The sequence below is a fragment of the Chlorocebus sabaeus genome, chromosome 18, assembly GCF_047675955.1.
Source record: "Chlorocebus sabaeus isolate Y175 chromosome 18, mChlSab1.0.hap1, whole genome shotgun sequence".
In the NCBI taxonomy this organism is placed as follows: Eukaryota; Metazoa; Chordata; class Mammalia; order Primates; family Cercopithecidae; genus Chlorocebus; species Chlorocebus sabaeus.
Genome location: NC_132921.1, coordinates 887698 through 913883, shown reverse-complemented (window position 1 = coordinate 913883; position 26186 = coordinate 887698). Strand labels below are relative to the sequence as shown.

The 26186-nt window shown below is 52.0% G+C and overlaps 1 protein-coding gene across 1 annotated transcript in view; it reads left to right on the top strand.

Annotated features, from left to right (window-relative positions):
- The first annotated feature begins 299 nt into the window (after positions 1-299).
- KCNG2 (potassium voltage-gated channel modifier subfamily G member 2) overlaps positions 300-26186 on the top strand; it is a 97763-nt gene continuing 71876 nt past the window's right edge. The window contains exon 1 of the mRNA XM_008013702.3: positions 300-1350. The gene's annotated coding sequence lies outside the window, so the exon portion shown is untranslated. The remainder of the gene's footprint in view (positions 1351-26186) is intronic.

The window sequence follows — 26186 nt, the reverse complement described above, 5'->3', positions numbered from 1 at the left end:
GGACCTTCAGAGCAATGTCCCCAGGGGCAGCTCTGCTCAGTCTCAAAGGCCTCTGCTAACCACCAGTTGCCCGCCCCCCCCAAAAAAGACAGCCTCTGCCCTTTCAGGGACAGCAGTGCAGGCACCTCCTGCTCTGAATCTGGTAGATGTTTCCATGGAGAAAATATTCCCTTCCAAGCCCTGGTGCTCTGGCTGGAGCTGTAGAGAAACACTTCCTTTTTGTGGATGCAAATGAGAAACATCCACACACTAGAGGCTCCGCTACAGCTCCAGGATCCATCCCACAGACGCGTCCGGAATCCTCACAGCTGGCGTCTCCTGGGGATCCGCTCCACCAGAAGTGCCTTGGCTGTTGACTCAAAACCCATAGTCCTGTCCTTCCAGAGTCTTGGGCCGGGTTCCTCATCTCTTCCCGTGTACCCCAGAGGCTGCCTGGGAGTGGTCACAGCAGGCAGCAGGCAGCCTGTGCCTCTGGAATGACCACAGTGCGAGTGTGTGTGTATGCAAGTGTGTGTGTGCGTGTGTCCATGAGTGCCTGAATGAATGTGGTTACGAGTGTGTCTATGCATGTGCGTTAATGACTAGGGTTATGAAACTATGTGAGTGTGCACCTGTGTGTGTGATTATGAGTGTGGCAGTGTGTGAGTTGCATGGATTGCCGATGTGAATGTGCACCTGCGTGTGTATGAGTGTGGCAGTGTGTGAGTTGCACGGATTGCCGATGTGAGTGTGCACCTGTGTGTGATTATGAATGTGGCAGTGAGTGTGTGAGTTGCATGGATTGTCTATGTGAATGTGCACGTGTGTGTGTCCATGTGTGCCTGGGTGAATATGGTTATGAGTGTGTGTATGCATGTGACTGTGAATGAAGTTGTGTATGTGAGAGTCGGTGTGCACCTGTGTGAGTGTGAAGTTATGATTGTTTATGTGAGAGTGTGCACCTGTGTGAGTGTGATTATGACTGTGGCAGGGAGTGTGTGAGTTGCACCGATTGTCGATGTGAGTGTACACCTATGTGAGTGTGAGCGTGTGCCCCTGCCAGGGCGTGCGCTGGTGGGTGCGGTGTGCAGAGTGGGGCCCGGGCCTCCTGCGCCCCAAGGGCAGCTGGGTGGGCTCTGTGCTCCCTCCAGGTGGACGTGGCCTCCGCTCCAGACCCGATAAGGGGTCGGCTCGCCCCTGGAGACCCGCGGATGTCGCGAGGGGGCGCCGCGCCACCGAAGGCCGGGACGGGGGCGGTGCGCGGGGCGGTGCCGGAGTCTGGGATGCCGGCTCCAGAGACGCCGCGCTCCGCCCCGAGGAGGCCGCCAGCTGGGTAAGCGGAGTCAGCAGCTCGCGGAGTCTGGACGGCAGGTAAAGTTGCGCGCGCCGTGGGGCCGAGGGTGGGGGGTCCGCGGCGAAGGAGCCGGGGCCGCAGTGGGCGGTGAGCCGGGGGGCGCGGGCTCTTGTCCGATGGTTCCGCGCGCAGCTTCTTCTCCGGGCGCGCGGTGCGCGCGGGCGCGGGAGGGTGGGAGGGGACCTTGGAATCCCCCCATTCCGGCCAAGGGGACCGGGGCGGCTCCGGGCGGGGCGGGGCTGGTGCCGCCCCCTCCTGCTCAGCGCCGGGAGTCCGGGGGTCGGGGGGGAGCCTGGCCGGAGGCGCTCCCGGGTCTGGCCGCGCCACGCGCGTGAATGGAAGTCTCGGCCGCACATCGCCCCGTCTGTCCGCGCTGGTCCTGCGGGAGCCCGGGTGAGCGGAAGGCGAGGAAGGGGCGCGGGTCTGGGAAAACACGACTCTCCCGGCGCCCGCCCCGGCTCGGCTGGGGGCGCACCCGGCTCGCGCGGAGAGAGGGCGGGGGTGGGCGAACGCTCGGCGCGCTTTGCCTTTCCCGGTCCCCCTTCTTCCCGGAGATGAACGCCCCACTCCCGCTCGGACACACGACCGCGTTCCCACTTCTGCCTCCTCGACCCGCAGGCTCGCGGCCCGAATTGGGGGAGAGAAGACCCAGCTCAGCTCCCACAACCGCGAAATCTGCAAACTCGGAGCCCGTGCGCCGCGTCCTCCCGCCCGGGGGGCTCCCAGCCTTGCCCGCCGAGCGCAGCCCGGTCCGGACGGTGGTCACTGGGGACGAAGAGAGTCCCTGCTGCGGGGCTCCCGGGTTCGGACTGACATAGGGGGCGTCCGGCAGGTGAACAGGGCCCGCTCCGCGTCCCGAACGTTCTCCCAAACCCACGAGTCCCGGAGACCCTGGGGCGTCCTGCGATTTCAGGGTGACCAGTGGAGCCGCTGCCCGCGCTCCTGGCTCCCGAGGTCTCCCCACACAGCAGGGGTTGCGGGGACCCCTCTGTCACCTCCTCCGAGGGGGCTGGGAACAATTCCACCTGCCTGGAGAATTCCGGGAAGTCCTTTCCCCGCGGGAGCCTCCCTCTCCTCTGGCTGCAGAGACCTCTGGCTTCCGCGTGTGCTCAAGGCAGGCAGGTTGTAAATAATGGATTTTGACCCAGTTGGGAGATCTCGGAGTGATTAAGTGGAGAGGCTGTTCCACCCTCAGCCCTGCCCAGACAGCTGGGTGACCGCGCGGGCCACACGCCACAGGGGCACGGCCTCAGCCCTGGGCGGTTTTCGTTCTGCTGAGAGTCCAGGAGGCTTCCCGAGACCCCCAGCAGATCCGTAGAAGCGGGAGCCCTCCTCCCCCACCCTTGTTCTCTGGGCTGGCGCAGGCTACACAGCTGGCCTCCGAAGCTTCTTCCTTAGCAATTCCTAGTCAGTCAGTGGGATGGGATTGCCGAGCCCTCTCAGTCTGGGAATTTGGGGGGCATTGTGGTACATTCTGGGGATGAGGTCACTTTGGCTGTCACGTTCTCGGGACTATACACTGTTGCCACGGAGGGTTGCTGTGTCCGCATCTTCCCTGGGGAGAGGTGACAAAAACAACTTCCAGGTCTGTCCAAGGCCAGTGCCAATAGTTATATTCCACTTTGCAAAAGTGTGTTTTAAATCTTGAGATTTCGATAATTTAAGGGAAAAAATGGTGTTTTCGTAGGCATGAGAAGAAAAGGAGGGAAGTGAGTTCTCAGCTGCCACGGGCAGGAGGCTGCTCAGCTTCCCTTTTCAGCGCCTGGCTGAGCCCTGCCTGTGCCAGGCGCACAGGAAGTATGTGGGGGGCGGGTAGCCGATCTGTGATTGGGGGTTTCTGCCCAGCGTGCGGCTGGGGCTCCGTGGCTGTAGTCACAGGTGCAGGTGCCTCCACTCATGGATCATGTCAGTAGGAACAGGCCCGTCCAAAACGATAGTGTGGTGGGTTTTGCCCTGGTGAAAAACAGGTGCTTGGGTTCTGAATGTCTCGGGAGGATCTGCGCAGCTCTGTTGTTCTTTTGTCTGATGACTGGGGGCTGCTTTTCCGGAAGAAGTGGGTCTCAGGCAGGCACCTGGAGGGCAGCGAGAACGGAGGGCTGCTTCCGTGGGAGGCGCGTCGCTCTGCAGCCCTGGCAGGCGTGGGGGCGGGAGTGAAGGGAGCAGATGGGGCTGTGCCGCCAGACATGAGCTCTGCGGGCCGGGAGCGGTGGCAAGGCCTGCAGGACGAGGACGCGCAGGGCATCCAGGGACGGCCACCTGTGTCTGAGTGCTGCGCGCCTGTCCACGGGTGGGGGGTAATTTTTTGAGGAATGGGGACATCTTAGGGCTAACACTTGGTCAGGGATGTTCTTGGTGGTGAGGAAAGGAGCCCTTGCTGCTTGCGAGTTTGCTCAGACAGAGACGGGGGCTGCCATCAGGCGGCCCAGCCTGTGGGGAGGAGCCCAAAGAGGGCGGACGTTGACCCAGGGTATTTAAGACCCCCTTCCTCAGGTGAGGCTTGGGAGGCGGGATCTCGGCCCCCCACACCGGCTGAATGGGAGCCTGCCTCTGACAAGACATGTACCCCGCCTCTCCGTGTGGGAGGCACTCAGGGTCCTTGCTGGTGTCGGAGAAACACAGCACTGGCTCCTTCACAGCCGTAGCTTTCCTGCAGGAGCCTCAGCAGTTCCTTCCCCGGGCGGTCGGCGCTGAGCAGACGGGAGGTGGGATGGTTCGTGTGCTTGCAGTCGGCCTTGTGTGTTCCGTGGGCACCCGCAGGCGCCGCTCACCCGCAGGCTGGTTTGTAGGGACAGGTCTGCTTGGGGAATCAGGGCGAGGAGCACCCAAAGCAAATGTCAAGTCAAAACGGGTCCCTGGCGGGGCCAGGAGTTCACCCAGACGTACGGAATTGCTAACAGGAATCTTATCAACAGCCGGTTCAGCCTTTTCATGTGACGGGAGACCACGCCAACAGTCTGGCCACGAGGAGCTCCGTGCTGTTGAGGCACCGTGAACTATCAGACAGCCTCCCTCTGCAGACAGCCATGCAGAAGTCACCAGCGGCCAGAGCTGCTGGGCAGGACTTTAACTGGTGATCTCTGATTCCTGCCACGTCAGATGAGAGGGTTGGACTGAACGATGATGCTCTGATCTGTGTCAAAATCAGTAATACATTCCCTCAAAAAAAAAAAAAAAAAAAAAGCATGCACTATTTTAGTTTGATTGTGAATATAGAAAAAGACTAATTGAAATGTAACATAAAAATAGCACAGAAGACCTTTATGTTGCCTTAGTCAATTAAGGAAGCCGAGACTGTGAGAACTGGTACCTGTGAAGGCCTCAGGCCTCACCAGCTCTGCGTCCTCCTCCCCTGAGGGGATCCTCGTGTCTCAGTCCAGCAGGTCCAGGTCCTCCGTCCCTGCTAGGTTTCCTCAGCTGGGGCCTGTGGAGGGGCCACACCTGCCCCACACCACCCACCCTTCACCCAGGCCCCGGGAAGTAGGGGACGCACACGCTAGGCCCGGGAGGCCTCTGAGGCAGTTCCCAGAGTTTAATGGCCTTCTGGATATTTTTAACCTTCTCGGATAGTTAAGCGATGGAGTTTAAATCTTAGATTAGACGTGGGCAGTGAGCGCATGAAATCAAAGGCTAGAATTATGGGGCCCAGTGGAGCTTCAGAAACCTTCAGGCTGATCTGAATGTGGCAGCAGTTTTTACTAAATTCCAGCTCGAAGAGACAAATGTATTCCTGCATAGGATTAGCGAGGTGGCAAAGGCTGTGTGGTCCTAGCTGTTCCTGACTCAGCTTCTGGGTGCAGCGCACAGAGGGGCTCCTGTGCCCCAGCAGGGTACTCTCACCCGTGTCTCCGCCCTCACGTGGATGGCTTCATTGCCCGCGTTTCCCGTCACACTCATCACCTCGTTAATGGGAAGCCACTTCGCTGGGGACACTGGGGACCCCTTCTCCGGGGGTTCCAGGTGGTGGGTTAGGGTGGGCCTGGAATTGATTCTTAGCACATATCCTACGTGACGCTCATCTCTGAGAAGTTTTGGAAATGATGATTTGTGGATGTGACTTGCGTTTTCGTAGTGAGATGGAATCGATAGAAAATAAGAGCATTTCACACATTGTGCGGTTAGTTTTGTGTGCTCCTGGTCACGGCATAAAATGTTTTTCTCACTGTGGGTTTAAAAATCATGGAAAGAGCTGCCTAAACTACCGACAGCTAAAGGGATCCTTTCACCTTTTCTCTGCGATTTAGAAATGTTCAAAAAGCACTTAGAAGACCAAGTGGATGCGACTCATGGAGGGGCGTCTGGGGACCCTGAGGCAGGTGCAGTGAAGGTCGGCTCTCCCAGCTGTGCTACTGTGGTCTGGAGAGCGTGGCCTGGACACCTGTCCCAGCTCAGCCCCTGCAGCATCAGCACTAGTGGGGTAGGCCTGGCTGTAACTTCTTCACCCAGGGCTAAGCAGACATTTGGCTGGCTCCCCTGCCTTCCTTCTCCGGCTCAGGTTCACACCCCGAGGACACCCCTCCCGGGCAGTGACACCTGTGTGCACACCTGAGCCACCCCCAACCTGGCAGATAACAGATTCTGAGCGTACAGTGGCTCTAGCACCATCTGTTACGACCAGGAGGAGATTCTTGGCTTTTTTTTTTTTTCCTGTTCTTTTGAAGGGGATGTCTCTGTGTGCAGATTAACAGGAAAAAATTATATGACAGGTTTTATTTCGGTATATTTTATTTAACATCATAGCAATTGAGGCAATGGAGTGAAAATGCTTTGGGGAAATAAAATGCATTAAAAGTTAACACTTGGCCAGGTGCGGTGGCTCACGCCTGTAATCCCAGCACTTCAGGAGGCTGAGGTGGGCGGATCACCTGAGGTCAGGAGTTTGAGACCAGCCCGGTCAACATGGTGAAACCTCATCTCTACTAAAACACAAAAATTAGCCGGGCATGGTGCGGGCCCCTGTAATTTCAGCTACTCAGGAGGCTGAGGCAGGAGAATCGCTTGAACTGGGGAGGCAGAGGTTGCAGTGAGCCAAGATCAGGCAATTGCACTCCAGCCTGGGCGACAGAGCAAGACTCCGTCTCAAAATAAAAATAAATAAATAAAATAAAATAAATAATAACACTCCTGAGGCTTCCTGATCACCTCTGTAGTCACAGGAGGGGCCAGGCCCCCTCAGCCTCCAGGCCTCCAGCTCGTCTTCCCGGAGGTTCACAGTCACTTCAGGATGAGTTTCTGACTGTGAACAAATTTCTTTGATTTAATTTCCCCTTGTTTTCTGCCAAAAGAAAAGACATCTTCTAGAAGAGGGAAGATAGGAAATACATATCATTGGCTTGTTTAATACTTGCCAAATTAGAAACAGAAACATTCTAGGGTGAAGAAAACAGTGGCTAGGAGCGGGTACATGCACAGTGCTGGGGGCCGGCGAGGGGGCCTGCGACTGTGGGGGGTCCCATCACGTTTCTTTCCTGAGAAACCTGCAGGGCCGGCCGTGATTCTCATCACTTGTGGTCTGAGGCTTCTGCTGGGCTGACGGAGGAGGCGTTCTGTCCCATCCTGCCCGGGCAGGGAGCCTGCCCTCCTGTCTAGGAGCCCTCCCAGCTCAGCTAGGGCCCTCCAGCACCTGCCGGCCACAGGCCCCAGTCCTGGCTGAGGTTCCAGGATGCCAGAAAGTGCCTGCGACTGGGCTGCCTCCGAGTTTCTCCTCGCTGTGATGGCCCTGGGGCCATGCTGAGGCTTCTGCGTTGGTTTCTCCAGGGTTGGTGCCAGTGGATCAGAATCTTAGGCCTGGCCTGGCCATGTCACTCCTGTCTCACCTTCAGGGAGCTCCGGTCTGCAGCAGGCCGGTCCTTTGCTGGTGGCAGATTATTCCTCAACATGGGGATCTTGTTCCCTCTAAAAGTGTTGCATGGCACTGACTGTCTTCAGACCTGGGAGCACGATAATGGGGTGGCCAGAGCACCTGCCGCCTCGAGGTCTGTGCCGTTCTCTGCACTGAAGCCCCATCGAAAGGTGCTGCTCAACCCCACACCAAACCTGGCCACCCTCACTGCAGGCCTACGTGACCTGTTTCCCAAAGCCCACAAGAAGAGGGAATTTGAGAGCGTGTTCTTGCCCGGGTGAGAAGGCACCAGCCACAGCTGCTGGACCCTGGCCCTGCTGGACTCTGCCTGGCAGCACCCACTGGTCACTGCATGGGGTGTGCACACGGTGTGCTGAGCTCCTGCTGGCCAGTGCTGCACCAGGCTCCAGGAGGCACTCAGCACCCAGGCCACACACCCGGGGCTCCCTGCTGGAGCCGGTGCTGCGTCAGAGGCCCAGGTCCTTCCCCTGACAGGCTGTGGCTGTGGGGGGCCCTCCCATGGGTGCTCAGGTGCACCCGTGGTCGGTCCTGAGCCATGGTGCAAAAACACACCCGCCCCACAGCTGCTGACGCACCAACTGCTTCCTGGAGTCTGTGCAGTTCAGTCAAGGCTGGGCTGACGCTCTTTGATGTGAATTTGGTTGTCGGCCTCTGAAATCATTTCACACCAAAGGGAATGTGACATCAAAAAGAAGCCAACAGTGAGCCCCACGGGAACAAGTAGAGGGCCTCTGTCAGGCTTCCAGGTACAACAAATGCAATTTAACATGCCTTTTATTGCTTTTTCTTACATTCTAAAAGCAGTACACTTTCATCACAGAAGACTTGGAAATGAAAATTAAAAAGAAGTATAAATTACTTTTAAAAAATCTTGTGTAAGATTGCCACTAACCAGAGGTAATAGCTGCTAATACATTAGGATAGTTTCAATGCTTATTTACAGAATGACCACACATGCACACACACGCACACGGATGAAGGCTCTCATGCATGTTTGGGGCTATTTCATGTCGTTATATCGAAAGCATCCTTTTGTTTGGATTTATCAAACTCTGTTTCTGTGTCCTGCTGTTATTGGCCATGTAGGTTGCCGATGTTCCAAATACCACTGTCACGGACGTATTTGTAGCTACATCTTTGAAGAAACTTTGCATATCGTCAAAAGTTAGAAACACTAAGGTCTTACACGTGATGCCAGCTCGTTTCTCGGGAAAGCTGCGCCAGGTGCATCCTTCACATTCTCCGCCTCACCACACTGCGTCTCAGTGCTTTAACCTCTTCTTGATTTTCCAAATACGTGGCTTTTTGCTGTAAAAGGGATACATGGTCATTAGGAAACACGCACAGCAGGAGGTGTGAGAGGAGGGCCTGGTCGTGCCACGTATTCGGGACGAGGCCGGCACCTGCGGAGCTTCCTCCAGACGTGGGCCCCGCTGGCTGCACCCACACGGAGGTGCGCTGGCTACAGGTTGAGTTTCTAGAAAACGCTGCACTTGATGACGTCTGGCTAAGGCCGAATGTTTTTCTCCATCACCTTTTTCCTTCTTCTATCGTCTGTTTCTCAGTGACGATCTTAGTGGCTTCTTGTCTCCCATTTGTCACATTGCTGGCATTCGGGTCTTCATTGTGGTCCTGGTGGCCATGTGCCGCCTGGCGCCCTGCAGGGCAGCAGCCTCTTCACCTGACGGACGCATCCACCATGTGTGGCTGCAGGGCCAGAGGAAGTTAAATTAGCAGACATTTCTGAGTTGAGTGTGAGTTGGATTCTGTGCTGAGTTAGAGCTAGAAAAATGTCTCCACCTGCTAAAATCTAGAGTCTAGTTGTGGGGGAGGAGGAAATATAGACAGACGCAGACCCACACGCACACATACACACATGCACACACGCGTGCACACACACGTGCCTAGGGGACAGGGCAGAGCCAAGAAAACACAAAAATGACGAGACTGGAGTGAAGGCCCCAGGGAGTGGCAGGTGGATTGACCCAGCCAGGCCCGAGCTTGTGTCTGTTCACACAGAGCTCCGGGACATTAGTGTGACAGAGGAAGGAGGCAGCTAGGACAGCTCACACAAGTGGCGGGAGCCTGTCTGTAGGACTGGTTTCTGGCTGGGGTCTTCCTCTCCCTTCCAGGGTGCAGGACAGCAGGTCTCAATCTCACCCAGTGGGACTCAGCGGTCCCTCGTTCAAAGGGGCTGAGAGCCAGGCGTCCAGCCCATGAAGCTCACATGGAAGCCACTGTGTGGTCTCAGGCGAGGCCGCTGTGATGGGGGTTGGGGCGTGGGGCCATCAGCAAGCCCCCTGAGCCTTCGTGGTGGACAGTCTCACGGGTGTTTCTTGAACCGTGCCCTGCATTGCCTGTGATACGGTCTCACTCGTTGCTGGGGGCCTCTGAGTTATGGAAATTATTCTAGGATCCTTCAAATGCTTCACTTAACTCCAGCCAGGCCTTGAGAAGAAAGCATTTTAGAATCAGAGGTCGTCTTTTATCTCTCAAATGATGGTTTTTAGAAAAATATTGGTAAAATTAATACTTGCTAGGAGAAAGTGTCAGAACGTGGATTCTCTAACTCTTCCTTAGGATGTTTTGATTTACTGATGAATTGGCCTCTTTCTCTCCTTTTTAATACATGAAACTTTCCTTTTCAGACTCTAATGGTGACCCTGTCTCAAATAAAACCAGAACTAAGGGCTTCAGAACCTCTCCAGGCAAACGTGATAAAGAAGAAGATAATATTCTTTCCTTTTCAGTTCAAGGGCAGTTTTCCAAAATATGCATTGACTTAAGGCTAGAAAGAGAAAATGCATACATGGAATTTTCTTTCCACCCTTACTCATGGATCTAGGGTCTGTGTGGGGCCTCAGATTCCCACCAGGGGCAAACTTCCTCATGCGTATTCATGTTTAAATGTGAGAAAGAGCCTGAAGCCCTGGGCTGCAGAGAGCTCAGGGGCGCCTGTGAGCTGGAAAGGCCTCTGTGGAGGAGAAAGCTGACCCGGGAGGGTTCGGTCTGGCCAGCGAGGGTCAGCATCTACCTCAGCCTGCCTGCATCTGTCTGCACCTCGGGGTCACACATGTCAATGAACTGAGGGTTCCGAGTGGGTGGGTCAAGTGCATCTGTCTGCACCTCGGGTCACACATGTCGATGGACTGAGGGTTCCCAGTGGGTGGATCAGGGATACCTGGAGCTCTTCACATAGTCTGATGTTTTTGCATGAAAGTGAGGTCCTCGGCCCAGCGCGGTGGCTCACGCCTGTAATCCCAGCACTTTGGGAGGCCGAGGCGGGCGGATCACGAGGTCAGGAGATCGAGACCATCCTGGCTAACACAGTGAAACCCCGTCTCTACTAAAAATACAAAAAATTAGCCGGTGAGGTGGTGGCGGCGCCTGTAGTCCCAGCTACTCCCGAGGCTGAGGCAGGAGAATGGCGTGAACCCGGGAGGTGGAGCTTGCAGTGAGCCGAGATCCCTCCACTGCACTCCAGCCCGGGCGACAGAGCGAGACTCCGTCTCAAAAAAAAGGAAAAAGAAAAGAAAAGAAGAAGAAAGAAAGAGAAAGAAGGAAGGAAGGAAGGAAGAAGGAAGGAAGGAAGGATCCTCCGAGGGAGATGCACTTCGGAGCCTGTCGGTCTTGCGGTGCCGCAAGCAAACCTCGCGCGCTCCCCGCATCTGCCCCAGGACGTGGACGACGAGGTTTCTGCTCCACCGTAAACGCCCGAGCACGCGGCGTCCTCACAGGAGAAGCTCAGACACGTCACCCCGCCGGGATTTCTAGAAGCCTTTGCGCTGGTGCGTTCACTCCGTTTTACAGATGAGAAACGTGTGACTTAGTGCAGAGCTCAGACCTCGCGCCTCCCACGTGCGTGGCCCGGCCGCAGATTCTCTCTTCTTCGTGGCCTCGCCCCGGGCCGCCCCTCCTGCCTCCCGCCGCGCACACCCGAGGCAGCGGGTCCAGCTGTGAAGCCCCCGCCTCAGCCTCGCCCCGGAGTCCGCGCTCCGAGCAGCTGCTGGGGCCTCACCGACCACACTCCGCGCCCCGGGCGCCCAGCACACCTGTCACTTACGCACGTTTGGGTTCTAAGCCTCGCCCCCGGGAAGGCAGATATTCGCTCCCGCTCAAGACACACTGTTCAGATGGGGCGGCCCAGGCGTCCTGCGGCACACTAGGCGCTGCGGGCACCTCATCCAGAGAAAACGAGAATGTGGCCAAATGCCCGCGGCTGCCCTCTGCGTCTCCTTCATTGTTGCCGGGTTTAAAGCTCCTCCTCCCACGATCCTGAGGCTCCAACTTTCCGGGGCTGGTGGGATTGCGGGGCCGGCGGGCGCTGTCCTGTGCTCATTGGCATCTGGCCGTGGGTTCTGGTCTCAGCACCGTCCACACGGCCAGCCCCGCGGAGCCGCCTGCCCATCGCGCTCGGCCCGGGTGGAAGGGCCCGTGAGGATGAAACCTCGAGGGAGAGCATCCGTCAGAACCTGTCAGTGCCCAGCGGGGCTTCTCATGTGCAAAGGCAGAATCCGATTTAAAAGCCGGGGAAGGGGGCGGGGGACTTGGAAATAGTCTAAAGGAAAAAAATGAGGTGAAAGGGACAAAAAGAGAAACCTGAAAAGAAAGCCTTGGAAAAGAGAGAAGAGAGGGTGGACAAAGAGGACCAAGATGAGACTGGAGAATTTCTCATCAGTGGGGAGGGAGGAAGCACCACGCCCGGTCCTGGAGGAGGATTGCTGGGGGCTGCCCGGCACAGAAAGGGAACTCTACAGGGCAGGCCAACCCAGCTTTGGTCCCATCTCATGTCAAATACTGATATCGAGTCCTGGTGAGTCAAGGCAGGAAACATAGAAATCAAAAATTAAAAACCAAAGTAGCCAGGTGCAGCGGCTCATGCCCAGAATCCCAGCACTGTGGGAGGCTAAGGTGGAAAGCTCACCCCAGAAGTTTGAGACCAGCTCAGGGAACATAGCAAGACCCTGTCTCTAAAAAAAAGAATTAGCCAGGTGCGCTGGCACAGGCCTTTTTCTGCAGCTACTTGGGATGCTGAGGTGGGAGGATCACTTGAGCTCAGGAGTTTGAAGCTGCAGTGAGCTATGATCACACCATCACACTCCAGCCTGGGTGACAGAGTGAGACCCTGTATTAAAAAAAACAAACAAAAAAACCTAGAAAAACCTAGAAGTAAATATATACACAGTCTCTGGATGATGACAACTGTCCAACCTTAGAAGCATCAGTCAGGCACTTCTCAAAAACAAAAACAAACCAGGAGTTAGAGTTAAACGATACTCAAAACTCAGTGTGGTGTTGTATACTAGCGATGAAAAACCTGGAAAGGAATTAGGAAGACAATGTACTATAGCATCAAAAAGAGTAAAACCCCTAGGAAGAAATGTAACCAAAGAGGTATAAGACTTGTATGCTGAGAACTGCAGAACATTGCGGAAAGAAATTACAGACCTAAAGAAATGGAAAGACATCCCATGTTCATGCATCAGAAGGCTTAACATTGTTAAGGTGGCAATACTCCCAAACTGATCTATAGATTCAATACAATTCCTATCAAAATCCTAGCTTTTTGCAGAAATGGACAAGCTGATCCTAAAATTCATATGGAATTACAAGGGAACAAAGTGAAAAAAATATTAAAAAAGAACAAAGTTGGAGTTCTCACACTATTTACGAAAACTTACTACAAAGCTACAGTAAGTAAAACAGTGTGGTATTGGCATAAGGAGAGACGGAGTGATCAGTGGAATTCAATTGCAATTCTAGAAATAAACCTATACGTCTGTGGTCAGCTAACTTTTGATGAGAGTGCCAGGACCATGCAATGGAGAAAGAATAGTCTCTTCAACAGATGGTGCTGGGACAACTGGATTCCACATACAAGAGAATAAATATCCAAAATGTCCATGATGCAATAAGAAAAAATCCCTCATCAAGAACCAAGAAAACCAAAACATAAATGAAAAAAGACAACAGACACCAACATCAAGCTGAATCAGATGTTGGTTTATATGACTAGTATCTTAAAGTAGGCTTCACCAATCAATGATGGGTTTAAAATGATTCACCAATCAATGATGGGTTTTCCTGAAACAAATGAAAGAATAGAAAATCTTAGCAAAGAAATGAAAGATATAAAAAAGAAAAAAAATGAAATTACGTAACTGAAACATATAACAATAGTTTTCTAAACTCTGACTGCATGGGGTGAACAGTAAAGGGGAGATCACACTGGATGGAATTAGTGAACCTGACCCACAGGAATTTCCCAACACCAACAGCAGAGAGAAGAAAGACTGGAAAGCATGGGCAGAGAGTCACAGGGAGTTGTGTGATGATTACAAAAGTATCAATACTTGTGTCATCAGGCCCAGAAAGAAAGGAGAAAGAATGGGGCTGAAAAAGTATTTGAAGAAAGAATGCCCCCAAAACCTCCCATATTTGGCAAAAGACATAGACCTACAGATTCAGGAAGCAGAAAGACAACAGGAAAATCTCCAGATACTCAGAAATTAAATCACATGCCTTAAAATTATCTATGGGTCGAAGAGGCAGTCTCAGAGAGAAATTTGAAATACATAGAACTGAATGAAAGTGAAAATACAACAGAGCAGCATATGTGAGATACAGGCAGAGCAGTTCTAGGGGAAGGTTTGTAACGTCCCGTGCTTAGATTAGAAGAGACAAAAGGCCTCGAAGTAATATTAATAGTATGTTACAAAATTAATTCTTAAAAAACCCTGAAAAATCTCCACACCTGTTGGTTTTACTGGAAAATTCTACCAAATACTTAAAGAAGAATTCATTCTACTGAACATTCAAAGAAGAGACAGGAACCCTTCCTCACTCAGCCATACCTAGTGACCACATTAAACCAAGACATTACAAAAAAAGAAGACTAAAAAGCTATAAGCTGGGTCCGGTGGCTCACGCCTGTAATCCCATCACTTTGGGAGGCCAAGACAGGTGGACCACTTGAGGCCCAGAGTTCAAGGTCACGCTGGCCAACATGGCAAAACCTCATCTCCACTAAAAATACAAAAATTAGCCAGGTGTGGTGGTGCACACCTGTCGTCCCAGCTACTCAGGAGGCTGAGGCATGAGAATCACTTGAACCCAGGAGGCAGAGGTTGCACTGAGCCGAGATTGCGCCACTGCAGTCCAGTCTGGGCGATAGAGTGAGACTCTGTCTCAAAAATAAGCAAATAGGTCAGACGTGGTGGCTCATGCCTGTAATTCCAGCACTTTGGGAAGCCGAGGTGGGCGGATCATGAGGTCAGGAGCTCGAGACCACCCTGGCCAACATGGTGAAACCTCGTCTCTACTAAAAGTACAAAATTAGCTGGGCATGGTGGCGGGTGCCTGTAATCCCAGCTACTCACAAGGCTGAGTCAGGAGAATCACCTGAACCTGGGAGGGGCAGGTTGCAGTGAGCCGAGATCGCGCCATTGCACTCCAGTCTGGGTGAGAAGGTGAGACTCCGTCTTAAAATAAATAAATAAATAAATTTAAAAATAAAAAAGAAAGCTATAGACCAGTATCTTTCATGAAGTTACGTGCAGAACCCTCAACAAAAACATTAGGAAATAGAATCCAGCAATGAATAAAGTTGCTGCACCAAATGTGGTTGAATCCAGGCACGTGAGTCTGGTTCAACATTCAGAATCAATCACTACACTCCACCATATCAGCAGAAGAGAGAGACAATCATATTAACTGATGCAGAAAAGCTTTTGACAAATCCAACATCTACTCATAATAAAAACTCCCAGAAAACTAGAAGTAGATCCTCAATTTGATAAAGAATATCCACAAAAAAATCCACATCTGAAGCCTTTTCTTTTTTTTTTTTTCTTTTTTGAGACGGAGTCTGGCTCTGTCACCCAGGCTGGAGTGAGTGGCGCCATCTCGGCTCACTGCAAGCTCCGCCTCCCAGGTTCATGCCATTCTCCTGCCTCAGTCTCCCGAGTAGCTGGGACTACAGGCGCCCGCCACCTTGCCCGGCTAATTTTTTGTGTTTTTAGTAGAGACGGAGTTTCACCGTGTTTGCCAGGATGGTCTCGATTTCCTGACCTTGTGATTCGTCCACCTCGGCCTCCCAAAGTGCTGGGATTACAGGCATGAGCCACCGCGCCTGGCCATCTGAAACCTTTTCAAGAAATGATGTAGGTGCAATTGGTCATCCATGGATGGGGTGGGGTGGAGTGGGGGGAAGATGGAGACTCTTATCCTAAACCTCCCACCTGCTACACAAATCTACTCAAAGCAGATCACAGACTTGAATGTAAACATAAAACTGTAAGAATTCTAGAAAAGATAGAGGAAAATCATTGGGATACAGGGGTAGGCAAAGCATTCTTAGACTTGACACCAAAGGCATAATCCATAAAAGGTGAACTTGATAAATTGGACCTCATCAAAATTAAAAACTGCCCTTCAAAATACTTTTTAAGAGCATGAAGGGTAAAACTACAGAATGGGAGTAAATATTTGCAAACCACATATTCACTAAAGGACCAAAGTTTGGAATATATAAAGAACTCTCCAAATCAACCGTAAACAAACAAACATTCAAAATGTCCAGTTAGACATGTACAAGGTGTGTGCACAGACCTTTCACTGTGGAGAACTCACGGAAGGCAGACAAGCAGGTGCAAAGACGCCCAGCACCGTCAACCTTTAGGGAAATGCAAATTAAAACCACCATGCCCCTACACATCTACCAGAGTGGCTGAAATCAATAGAAAATATTGACAACACCGCATGCTGACAGAGATGCAGAGAAATGACCTCTCATGCCTTGCTGGGAATGTAAAATGGCTCAGCAGCTCTAGAAAACAGGCCATTTCTGATAAAACATGTCACTCCCACATGACCCAGCAATTGTGGTCTTGGGCATTCATCCCAGAGAAATGGAAAATATATTCACATAAAAACCTGGACACAAATTGTCATAACAATGTATTACTAGCCACCAAAAACTGGAATTGACCCAGAGACTCTTCCACAGGCGATAGTTCGAAGGTCACTTCCGTAGTGCGGCGTACTCTCCGTAGAAAGGGACGGATTATCGGTACGCACGGCAGCTTGGATGAATCTCCAGGGAATTGTGCTGCGTGACGAAAGCCAGTCTCAAAGTAATCAGACTCTGCCATTCCATTTACATGGCATTCCTGACAGGACAAGCTTAGAGAGATGAGAGCAGACGAGGGGCTGCCAGGGTTTTACAGAGCTGGGTGGGGGTGGCAGGAGCGACTCCACCTGGTGGGTCAGCGTCAGTCCTGGCGGTGAGATGGTCCTGCAGTTTTGCAAGAGGCCACCACTGACGGAAACCGGGTAGAGTACAGGGGATCCCTTTGTATTGTTTCCTGCAACTGCATGTTAATCTATTATTAATCTCAAAAGGTTTAATTTTAAAAATGTATATGTACGTACATAAAGGCTTAGTAGAAGTTCTGGGTAAATAAGTCACTTTAAAAGTAGTTACCTGTGGGGAGTGGATTTGTGTTGAAGGGGGAAGGGTAAGGATGGCCATGTGCTTTCACCCTGCGTGCTTCTGTGTGTGCGTGTGGTTTTTTTTTTTTTTAACAATGAAAATACATTTATGTTTTAATAGTGTAATTTCAAATATAAACAGATTAGGGTCAGGAAGTCTTCCCAGAGAAAATGAATTTAATATGCAAAACGATGTTCTTTGCAGTATTCATGAGCATCTTTAGTATCAAAATAATGTCTGACAATAGGGAAATGTAAGTAAATTAAGACCCATCCTCAGGGTGAGGTATTACGCAGTTTCCACCAAAATGCTTATATCCAGGCACAGTGGCTCACGCCTGTCATCCTAACAATTTGGGAGGCAGAGGTGGTAGGATTGCTTGAGCCCAGGAGTTCAAGATCAGCCTAGGCAACATAGTGAGATGCCGTCTCTACAAAAAATAGAAAAAATTATCTGGGTGTCATGGTGGATGCCTGTAGTCCAGCTACTCAGGAGGCTGAGGCAGGAGGATCACTTGAGCCTGGGAGGTCAGGGCTGCAGTGAGCTGAGATTGCACCACTGCACTCCAGCCGGGGTGACAGAGTGAGACGCTGTCTCAAAAAAAAAAAAAATTCTTAAGTGGTTTATGAGAGTGATGGGGAGTGTTCTGTGATGGCTTCTAGTGGAATCAAAGAAGAATCGAAACTGTATTTCTGCTGGATTCCTGAAGTCAGTGAAGGAACCACCGCTCAGCAAAGATGTGGCCTCGCTCTGGAGCCCTGTGCCCGGCTGTCCCTGCCCACAGCACAAACCCCCGACTTCACCTTGCTCTCTTGCTAAACCATCCTGTCTGGAGCAGATTTCCCATGGGGAGGGAGAAAAGAGGGGCCGTTAGGAAAGGGGTCTGAGGAAGCCCTTCAGTATGAGTGCTGTGTGCCCAGCTCCCTGACGCAGCTGCTCTAACCCGAGTCCGGGGATCCCCGCTGGCCTGTGTGCCCCGATGGCGCTCACCACCCTGGCGCTGAGCCGCACTGCCACGGGGGATGGCAGCCAACACTGCTGAGCCAACACTGAATTTGGCGACCACGTAAAACTATGCAGAGACAAGAGAGAAGGACATCCTGCAAAATGTATGGTGGCTGTTTCTGGTGGTGGGATTAGGTATTTTTCCTTCCTTTTTATTGTTCTGTCTGATTTTCCATTTTTCCACGGATTACTTTTATAATTGGAACATTGCTTTTTATGCAGATAAACATCTAAGACTCGTTTAGACAAATTGATGTAGAGAAAAATAAGAAACATCAAAACATACCCTGCCCTGACATGGGCTTTAATCTTCATGAGGCCACACTGTTCAGAATCAGCTCAGGGAATCTGTGGCATTTCGGGGTGTCCTTGCTGACAGGGTATTTGGCAGCCCCGAGTTTCCTTCTCAGAGGAGGCAGCCGTCGAGGACCCTGGAGCAGCTGTAGTGGTGCGGGACCTGGCAGCGGGGTCCCGACGGCTGAGGACCCAGCGCGTCTGTTCTCAGAGGAGTGGTTGCCCATCTCCCCCTCCCCTCCCACTTCTCTGCCCTTTGGGGGCTCCCCTCTGGGTGGGGGCGGCACCCCAGCCCTGCAAGGCGCTCTTTTCCCTTTCCTGCATGCTTTGATGATTTTTTTTTTTTTTTTTTTTTTTTTTTTTTTGAGACAGATTCTGGCTCTGTCGCCCAGGCTGGAGTACAGTGACGCAATCTCGGCTCACTGCAAGCTCTGCCTCCCGGGTTCATGCCATTCTCCTGCCTCAGCCTCCTGAGTAGCTGGGACTACAGGCCCCCGCCACCACACCCGGCTAATTTTTTTGTCTTTTTTAGTGGAGACGGGGTTTCACCGTGTTAACCAGGATGGTCTCTATCTCTTGACCTCGTGATCCGCCCATCTCGGCCTCTCGAAGTGCTGGGATTACAGGCGTTGATGATTGTTAATAAAACTTCTTCAAAGTTGGTTTTCCAAATGTGGACGGTGTGGGAACGAGACATTTGAGTTATTCCAGCTCCCTGTTTTTCTTCCAGAGATGGATAATGGGCCCATTTCACACTGAATTAAAAGGCTATTAAGATGTGCACATGGTGTGAGCAACATGTCATTTGCTGTTTCTCACGAATGTGAAATTTTCCTGGGACGATATTCTCGCCGACCTGGCTGACTGGCAGATCGGGAAACGTTCACTGACTCCTGAGTGAAACCACGGCTCAGTGTGGAGGGTCCAGCCCGGGGTGAGCAGAGAAAGAAACCGGGGACCAGACATGCCAGGTCACAAATCCAGAACTCACGGATTGTGTTACTGAGCAGAGCCAGTGCCTCGAGGCTGCGTGGAGGTGGCAGCAAAAGCCGCAGCAGCCTCAGGTCCCCTTACGTGACCTGAAAGGCACGGCCGTCACACGGCCGTCACATGGCCGCCACTCACACACCTGTCACATGGTTGCCACATGGATGTCACACAGAGTTGTCACGCCTGGCTGTCACACATGGTTGTCACGTGTTATCAGATATGGTTGTCAGACACAGTGTCACATGGCCATCACATGTCTGTCACACACGGTTGCTGCACGTGATGTCACACACACAGTTGTCATGTGGTTTGTACACACGGTTCTCACACAGACGGTTGTCACGCAGTTGTCACACCTGGTTGTCACACACGCGGTTGTCACAGGCGTGTCACACACAGCTGCACTCTTGTCCCTGAGGGCACACTCAGTGGAGGGGCAGCAGGCCCCATTCTGCCCTCCCTCCGCACCTCCCACCTTCAGCTGCCCCTCGGGGGAACAGCATGGTTTTTGGCCGCAGCCTCCCGTGGCCTCGCAGCTTTGGTGTGCCCCACACCGCCTTCCCCACTCACTCTCGGACCCTCAGACCTGACCGTGAGGACCCTCACTCATTCCTGGTTTGAGCCCGTGGAAGCCCAGGTCTCAGGCTGGGGTGCCCTGAGGGTGCTGCGGGGCAGCGTGTTGGGCTCTCTCCTGAGGTGCGTGGGTATAGAGAAAGGGGACACCCCACTGGACCTGCCACCCAAGGGCCCGGGATGGGCACTGGCTCCTCACCGGGTGGGCGGGAGCCTGCCCCTCACCCCAGGACAGACGGCCAAGGCCCTGGGCAGAGCACAGACCCTGAGGCAGCGCCTTCAGGCCAGGAAGAGCGAGTCACAGAGGGCGGGTGGGCATCGTGCCCGTCCTGGATCCACATGTGGCCACCCCTCACCCTCCTCCCAGAAGGAGGCACAGATGGAAACGGCCGAGTGAGACCCCAGAGACTGGGTCATGCTCGGGTGCGGAGCCCAAGAGGGGCGTGGAGGCTGGAGACCGGCCCATGCCCACCTCGGCCAGCCCACGAGAGATGCGCCGGGGTTCACTGCCAGCCCCAGGGCCGCCCCTCCCTCCTCCCCTGCTGCCTGGTCCCCTCCGTTTTTCTAGCAAATAAGCATCAGCATGTCAGGAAACTATCTTAACTGAAAATTATGTTCCTGTGACAGGTGATGAAGCTATTTTTGGAAGTCTGTCACAGTTAAATTATATAAAAATTAAATGACCCCAGCCCATCAGTCAGGTCACCATGTACGACAGCCCCTCCCGCCAGCATCTCCGATGCGGAAACTGCTCGTTCAAGAGCTGGACACTCTCTGGTAAGGAACGGACCAGAAATCAGTTTGTACCTGCAGGAGACGTCCACGTCCTGAGGCAGAAATGACCGGGAGGCGCCCTGCTTTCCAACAGGGTGGTCCGTGGGGGCTTTGGGGCTGCTTTAGGGGTGACTCGTTCCCAGGCAGCAAAGAGGGGCCCCTGGCAGCTCCAGCCACCAGAAGCACCCTGTGGCCGCGAAGAGCCGAGGGCCCGCCAGTCTGGCTGAGCACTGAGCTCGCCTGTGAGATGCGACCATTGGTGACTAATGTCTGAGAGGCATCGGCACAGTGCCCAGTTCTGCCGGGGGCTCCGCGAACATTTGGGTGTTGAATGAGAAAACAGACATCTAAGAATAGCATCAGGAGATGAAAAAAACAAAAATAAGGGAAGAAGAAAGAGCAGAGAGATTTGTTCCGCAACAGCAGAGGAGGCAGCAGCCCTGCGGTAGCTGTGGGGTGATAGGACCCCTCTCACTGCTCACTGAGGCCGGCGAGGGCACCCAGGGCGTGCCAGAGGGAGAAGGCCCAGAGTCTGCAGAGACGCCAGGCAGACCCTACCTGGGTGCAGCCCAGGACACCACGGAGCAGCTCAGGCAGGCCAGCCTCAGCCCAGCTGGCACAGGGAGGGCAGCCTCACCAACTGAGGGGCCCTTCCTGGTGGCTATACGGGTGAGGCTGAGCCTCAGGTCACAGATTTGGGGGTCTCTAGGGAGGGCTGTTGCTGCCAGGCCTGTGGTTCCCATGGCACCTGTCCCACCTGGCACCAGCCTGGGCACCGGACCCTCCTGGCATGAGGCACACAGCTGGCACTTGGTGTCCCTTCAGATCGGGCTGTGTCGGGCCTGGGCATCACCTGTGGACAATGCTCATACCACGGGGTTTGTGTGAGCCCCATCCTCCTGACAGGTGAGCTGAGCACTCAGCCAAGGACCCAGCCAGGCCTCGCGGCCAGCAGGCTGCAATAGAGGCCGTCCACCTCCCCTGTGGCTCCTCTGTGTGATTGGGGTAAAATACACATCACCTAAGGTATTCCATTTCAACTGTTGCAAGTGGACAGTTCAGTTGCGTGAATTCCATCCGCAGTGCTGTGCAGGCATCACCACTTTTTGCCAAATTCTTCCATTGCCCCAAACAGGAACTCCCTAACCACTAAACAGTAACTCCCCCACAGCACTGCCTCCAACCCGTGGTAAGGTCGACTCTGCTTTATCTATGAACCCCACTATTCTAGGGATTTCACGTAGGTGAATCACACAGTGCTGGTCCTCCAGTGTCCAGCTTCTCTCACTCAGCATAACGCTCTCCAGCTCCAGCCGCGCTCCAAGGAGGAGCTCCTTCCTCCTCGGAAGGAGGTGGGTATCAGAACCTCCTTCCGTTCTGTCTGGACAGTGCCCTGGCACAGGGTACCCCACGACAGAGGGTGTGCGTCCACCGTCTGTTGGTGACACGTGAGCTGTCCCCACCGTTTGGCTAATGGGACTGATGCTGCTCTGAAGGTCGGCACGTGTATCTGTTTGAGTCCCTGTTTTCGCCTCCTCCAGGCATGTTCTTAGGAGGGAAATGCTGAGCCAGACGCTGATGCTGATGCTTCACTGTCAGAGAATCTGCCAAACTTCCACAGCAGCTGAGCCATTTTCCCATGGGCAATCCTGAGGGCTCCAGTTTCTCCCATCCTCACCAGCACTTAGGATGGTCTGTCTTTCTTATCACAGCCATCCTGGCAGATGTGAAGCGATAGCTCATTGTGGTTTTGATCTGCATTTTCCTAATGTTGAGTGATGCTGAGCGTCTTTCCATCTGCTTGCTGGGCATGTGTACGTCTTCTGTGGAGAAAAGTCTGTTCCATTAATGGGTACAATGTATATATTTTTAAAAAGCCTATTCAAGTCCTTTGCCTATTTTATTTACTTACTTATTTAGAAACAGGGTCTCACTCTGTTGTCCCAGCTGGAGTGCAGAGGCCCAGTCAGCCTCGACCTCCCAGGCTCAAGCAATCCTCCCACCTCAGCCTCTGGAGTAACTGGGACTCCAGGTGCACACCACCACACCCAGCTAATTTTTGTATTTTTTGTAGAGAGAGGGTCTCGCTATGTTGCCAGGCTGATCTCAAACTCCTGGGCTCAAGTGATCCTCCCACCTCAGCCTCCCAATGTGCTGAGATTACAGGTGTGAGCCACCGTGCCCGGCCCCTTTGCCCGTTTTTAGATTTGGTTGTTTGTCTTTAGTGGTTGAGTTAGAGAAGCTCATTATATGTTCTTGATATTAAGCCCTTATCAGATATGTGATTTGCAAATATTTTCCCCCAGCCGGTGGCCTTTCATTTTGTTGATAGTGTCCTTGGATGCACAGAAGTTTTTAATTTGAATGAAGTTCAGTTGATCTATTTTTACTTTGTTGCCTGTGCGTTTGATGTCAATTTAAGAAATCATTGCCAAATCCAACCTCACGAAGATTTGACCACATGTTTTATTCTAAGAATTGTATAGTTTTATCTGTTAAATTTTGGCCATCAACCCATTTTTACTTGATTTTTTTTTTTTTTTTTTTTTTTGACAGAGTCTGGCTTTTGTCACCCAGGCTGGAGTGCAGTGGCGCAATCTTGGCTCACAGCAACCTCTGCCTCCCAGGTTCAAGTGATTCTCCTGCCTCAGCCTCCCGAATAGCTGGGATTACAGGCACCCACCACCATACCCAGTTAATTTTTGTATTTTTAGTAGAGGCGGGGTTTCACCATGTTGGCCAGGCTGGTCTTGAACTCCTGACCTCAGGTGATTCACCCACCTCGGCCTCCCAAAGTGCTGGGATTACAGGCGTGAGCCACTGCGCCCAGTCCGTGAGGATCATTTTTATCTTTTGTGAATGGCCTGTTCATGTTTTTCCCCATTTCTCAGTGGGGTTTTCAGTCCTTCACCCCCTGATGTTTAAGAGTTCACACTATATGAGGTTTTCCCCTCGTTGTTTTTCTTTTTCCATGTGTGCCCAGCTCTTTATGCACATTTGAACCTTAGTATCAACAAGTCCAGCTCCATAAAATAGCTTACCCTATTTTACTGGGACTGAGTGGAACTGATGAGCTAACTCCAAGAGGAAGACACCTCCACAATGCCAAGTCTCCTGTCTGGGAGCACGGCTCGCTTTCCATTTGTTTACGTCTACTTTCGTGTTTTAAATTTGTTCTTGTAAAAACAGTATGCGTTCCTTGTGAAATTTGTTCCTACATGTTTTTGTTCCTATTGTAAATGGACTTTTTCTATCAATTTAATTTAATTTAATTTTTGAGACAAGGTCTCACTCTGTCACCCAGGCTGGAGTGCAGTGGCACAATCTTGGCTCACTGCAGCCTCTGCCCTCCAGTCTTAGATGATCCTCCCACCTCTCAGCCTCCCAAGTAGCTGGGACTACAGGCGCCACCACATCCGGCTAACTCTTGTATTTTTTATAGAAACAGAGTTTTGCCGTTTTGCCCAAACTGATGAACTCCTGGACTCAAGTGATCCTCCCACCTTGGCCTCCCAAAGTGTGGGATTACAGGCATGAGCCTTGGTGCTTGGCCATAAATAGACTTTTTCAATGATTGTGTTCTCTATTGTTTGTGTATAGGAAGGCTGTTGATCTTATAGCCTGCTACTTTTCTGAATTTTTTATTCAATAAATAAATTTTGTCATTGATTCTCTGGGATTTCCAAGTATACGATGATCTTATCTGCAAAGAGAGATGGTTTTACCCCTTCTTGACCTGCTCTATGCTTCTGATTTTTGCTGTCTAGTTGTATTCATTAATACCTCTCATATGATGTTAAATAGTATCAGAGATAGTGGGTATCCTTGTTCCTGATTGCCATGGAAATGCCTCTAGTGTTTCTCCATTGAGTAAGAGAGTGGCTTTAGAACTTAACACAACGCTGCCAGTGCTGGTGAAATGGCCCTCAACGCCCTGAGTGTTCGTCAAAGGCTGCTTGTTATCTATGGAGATGATTACATGACTTTTCCACCTAAATTTGTTATTATGGTTCATGATGTTAATGGATTTCCTACCATTGAACCTACTTCGCACCTTCTGGAACAAATTCTACCTTGTCATAGTATTTTTTTCTTAAAGAAGCATTGGATTCTGTTTAATAATATTTTATTTAGAATTTTTGCTTTGGTATTGATGAGTGATATTGAACTTAAGTTTTCTTTCTTCTTATTATGTTTGGTTTAAATGTCAGTGTTTGCTGACTTCATAAAAGGAATTAGAGAGCTTCCCTTCCTTCTCAATGTTCTGAAATAATTTGTAAAGCGTGGAGACTATCGGGGCTTTGTAATCTTGGGAGAATTCTCTGTAAACCGGTCGAGGCTTAGTGCTTTGTATAGGGCAGTCCGTAGTAACTTTCTGTTTCTTCAGTGGAAATGGGTCTGTTGAAGTTTCATCTCTCCTGGGACAGATTTTGGTGTCTGCGCTTCCCGAGGACGTCTGCACTTTCTCTGGGTTTTCGAACGTGTTTGCACAGAGGACTGCAAAGTGTCTCCTCTGATTGTTCAGTCTGCTTCAAATGTTACATTTCTTGAATATAATAATGTGGCTTTAAAAAAGAAAAAGGAAAAAATTTGAAGAATGGGAAAATATCCCCGCATCATCTTACAGCTATAAGCCTTGTTTTCAAAGCAGCACATCACAGACTCGTGTTTACTGTCAGTTTACAAAGAATGCGCTGATGTCTGGGTCCATAAAAACATCTTTCCTGTCCTTTTCTGCTGTTAGCTGACGAGCTGCCTCTCCATAAAAATAGCTTTAATGCCTGAGAGTTACAGAAGCTCCCTTCAGCGAGGAGGCTCAGAAACCAGGAGGTTTTACCAAGTCCCTGTCGGTGAACGTCAACGTGACTGATGGGCCACAAGCTTCAGGAGATGAAGTGTCAATAAGGATTAATACAAAGATAGATCAATCACGCTGTCATTTCATAGGGCTTCAGTTTCTTTCTGTAAAAACCTGTCAGATGTGATTTTCCCCCTACAATTAGAATCGTTTTATTCCTTTTTCCAGTTACTAAAATTACCTGTATCGTTTGGGGGAAAATACAGGAGAAGGACAGAAAGAAGAAAGTAAAAATCACCTGACCTGACCTTGCACTGTCAGCCTGTCGGTGGCCTTCCTTCCGGAAGTTTCTTTATGCTTCTGCCCGTGGACAGGAGGTGGGAGCGTGGGCACCTGTTGCCCTCTCGGCTGCTCTGGGACCTGCCCTTTCTTTGAAACGCTGTGTCCAGGGCATGACCCCCATCGAGATGTGGGCCTGGGCAGAGGCTGCAGCTTGAAAGGAAGCTCTTGGTGTCAGGGCCTGTGGCCTGCAGGCCGCCCTGATCCTGGAGGAGGAGGAGGCGGAGGCCACCGCGTTGTGGGCAACAGGAAGGGCCAGGAGGCTCTGTGGCTGTTGGCAAGGCCGGGAATGCGGGTAGTTGAACTGAAACTGTGATCTGGGGCGCGAGGCCTCCCTGGGAGAAGGGTCGTGTCAAACGGGGACAGAGGGCCTGGCTCTGGGAAGGCGGGTCCCACTCCTTTCTGAGGCAGGGAAAGCAGGTGTGTGGAGCTGCAGGGAAAGCAGGTGTGTGGAGTCCCCTCCAGAGCCAGGCTCCAGGGGCTCCAGGTACGGCATCTGTTCTGCTCCATTCCCAGGCCTGCCCAGCGAACGCCACCACACGAAGTTTCACAACTGAGCGAGCAGCTCCTCCGGGAAGGTTAAATTCAGCATGTTACGTCATTACGTTCGGTGAATGAGCAGCTCCTCACGGAAAGTTAAATTTGGCGTGTTATGTCACTACGTTCAGTGAAAGTAAGAGGTGACAACGTGCTAGCAGCCCTCGCTCTCAGCACCTCTTTGGCCTCA